This window comes from Salvia splendens, chromosome 18, assembly GCF_004379255.2.
Source record: "Salvia splendens isolate huo1 chromosome 18, SspV2, whole genome shotgun sequence".
NCBI lineage: Eukaryota > Viridiplantae > Streptophyta > Magnoliopsida > Lamiales > Lamiaceae > Salvia > Salvia splendens.
The window spans coordinates 17,233,221-17,236,501 of record NC_056049.1 but is presented as its reverse complement, the minus strand read 5'-3'; the positions used below and the strand labels follow the sequence as shown (position 1 = coordinate 17,236,501).

The 3,281-nt window shown below is 47.4% G+C and overlaps 1 pseudogene; it reads left to right on the top strand.

Annotated features, from left to right (window-relative positions):
* Positions 1-1,908: 1,908 nt before the first annotated feature.
* Positions 1,909-3,001, top strand: LOC121776244 (annotated as a pseudogene).
* The last annotated feature ends 280 nt before the right edge of the window (positions 3,002-3,281 follow it).

Sequence of the window (3,281 nt, the reverse complement as noted above, 5' to 3'; positions counted from 1 at the left end):
CACGGAGACGCTGTCCGCAGCTGTGCTCGCGCCGCTGGCACTGCGCTGCTCGATGCATTGATCACGTCCGTGCCAGCGAGCAGGTGACGTGGCAGGTGCGGATTGGCCAACGGCTTAGCCGTTGGCAATTTTGATTTTTTTTAAAAAAAATCGGTTTTTAATTAAAAAAACGATTAAAAATAAAAAAAAATATTTTCCCACTTCCCAAAAAAATATATCCATTTTCTACCCACTTTTAATTTCTTTTTATTTTTTTCCCCCAAAAATACACATTTTCATCTATAAATACCATCACTTTCACACCAAAAAATTCACACCACGGTACACAATTCTCATCTACATTCTCTCATTTTCCTTCCCATCTACAATCTCTCATCTCCATTCTCAATCTTTCTTCCACTCCTACAACATAACAATGTTCGGCCACGGCGATCACCCCCGGGCTTCCACGGTTGGAACCCCGATTGGTTCGGTTCACAACCGTTTCCTAGTCCGGAAACAGAATATTCGGCCCCTCCTCCAACCCAAAGTTCGGGAGTTCCGGATGGCTACCGGCCTTACCCGATCGACTACCAAGATGCCCCCGAAGGGCAATACGGGTGGACACCCGAGCCTAGAGCGAGGTCGAGCGGCCCCTCCCAAACTCCGATTCCTCCTACTCGTGGTGTCCGCACACCGTACACTCCGGCGGAGATGGAGCAATTGTTCAAGGAGTTCTTGTCAATCTCCGAATATCCGGAGGTTGGCACGAACCAATCCGGCGATCATTATTGGTGGCGCATCTGTCGCCGGTACAATGAAAACCGGCCGACGGGAACAATCGAGCGCAACGAGAGTATGGTGCGCAACGCCATATACAGAGCCAACGAAGAAATCTAAAAGTTCCAGGGGTATTACCTCCAGGAAGTGCGGTTGGCGGGGAGTGGCCGGAGCGAGGTCGACATCATCAGTTCCACCTTGTGGACCTATCAATCCATGAACTACAAGCCGTTCAAGTACCTCAACATTTGGCAGGAGATGCGGTCGCATCCGAAGTATAGGGGAGGCCTAACATCCTCCTCTAGCGGCTCCTCCAAACGGTCAAGGTCGGTATCCCTATCCGACGCCGACTCCGAAGACGTGGCTAGCCAACTTGTCGGAGCTAACTTGGGTAGCCGGCCCGAGCGGTTCCGCAAGGAAGGAAGAAGGCGGCGGCCAACCACCGTCGCGCCGCGACTCCATCCGGTGATGCTCCCGAACCTGCTCCCGTTCCCGTTCCCTATGGGCCACCTCCACCCCCCACCAACTCGTTGTGGGCGATTTTTGCCCAACTCAATATGGCCGATAGGTCAACTATGACCCCCGCGCAACTTCGATCGCATGAGGCCATGATATTGGATCTCCAAAAACAATTGGGGGTAGTACCGTCGGATGAATAGTCTTCCACGGGGGTATTTTTAGCCTTTAATTATGTAATTTTTAATTTATAGGAGTTTAATTATGTAATTTTTTATTTGTAGGAGTTTAAGTATGTAATTTTTAATTTTTAGGAGTTTAATTATGTAATTTTTATTTTTTAGGATTTTAATTATGTAATTTTTATTTTATTTGTAATTTGTAATATTATTTCGATTTTTTTAATGAATTTTAATATTATGCAAAATGTTTTTATTTAAATTGAATAATAGAATGGTGGGACCCTTGTGCTCGTCCTTGCGGAAAAGTACGGATGTGGGTGTTGTGCTCTTACCTAAGAAAATGAATAAAAGTGGGGCCGAGTCTACAACCGTGCTCATTGGCAAGAGCACGATTGTGGATGCTCTTAGTGGCATCAATAATCAATTCATCAGTCGCCAATTGCTCACATTAGTAACTTAATTTATAAATATCTAAACTAGTTTCTCTCCCATTCATTCATGCAACCCACACCCCTCTCCCAACTATCCATCCACCAAAACTCTCCGATGATGTAGCCGCGCCACTACTTCTGCCATGGCCCACCACCGCCGCCTCCGCCCCACCCCCAAGTCCCACACCCTCCCCTCCTCCCCCACCCACTCCTTCCCCGCCTCGTCCGACTTCGAATTCGCCATTTCCCTCTCCCCCCGCAAATCCTCCGCCGCCGATCTCTGCCCCGCCGACGACCTCTTCTATAAAGGTAAGCTCCTCCCCCTCCACCCCTCCCCCCCGCCTCTCCCTCGTCTGCACCCTCCTCCTCTCCTCCTCCTCTTCCTCCTCCTCCTCCGACACCGCCACCACCACCGCCTCCCGCCACTCCACCGCCTCCTCCTCCTCCTCCTCCGCCCGCCCGAGCTCCGCCACCGACGACGACCTCAAACACCTCGCCACCACCACCACCAAAAAACCCTCCAAATACTTCTCCCTCCCCAAGCTCTTCCGCAAAGATTCCGGCGCCCGGGAAGTCATACGAAGGTATTTGAAAAAAGTCAAACCCTTGTACGAGAAGCTCTCCCACAAGCCTTGTTCGCAGCAAAAGGCATCCAGAATTTCAAGCGTGACAGATCCGTTCACTCTGGTCAAAGACTACAGGAGCCAAGAAGTCAACGCGCATTCGTTTTCGGGCAATCTGAGGCTGTATAACAAGGGAAGGAGAAGCTGCTTCTCTAGCTGCCCGCCCTCGATGGGGTCGTCGCCGAGCCACAGCAGAAACAGGCACGGGTACGGGCAAATGGGTCGACCCGGATCCGGAATCCTCTGCGGCCCGGACACGTCATCGATGGAGGAGCTACAGAATGCGATTCAAGGCGCGATTATGCATTGCAAAAACTCTATGCTTCAGACCAAGAATTTGGTTAGTAATGAAATTTGAAAAAAAAGAAGGGTCTATATGTTTTTATTGATTATAAGGATAATTAATGATGAGTTGTTATTCTAATTAACATCTTTGGATGAGTAAATTCCCTAATTTAACTGAGGGGTTTAGTTTATGTTGGATTTGGAATTTTCTCCTTGTTTGACTATAATTAAATTATTTACTGTGGCAGTGCTTATTCGTTTTTAATAGGCTGTGGTTTCGAGATCCTGACCTTATTGCAGTGTAACGTTACTCTTTTGAATCAAGTTTGATTTTTTGTCGCTAAATTGTATTTTAGAATATTTTTTATAATACTGTACGTACGATGTTAATTATTTAAGTTGGTTCGGAATTTTACAACAATAAAATAATCAAGTGGTTTGTATTATGCCAAATTCTTTTAAGCATCCACAATAGGAATAGCCTAGCCACAAACTCCTTCTGCCACATCATCAACACTAAAAATCCACCTGCCACATCATAAATA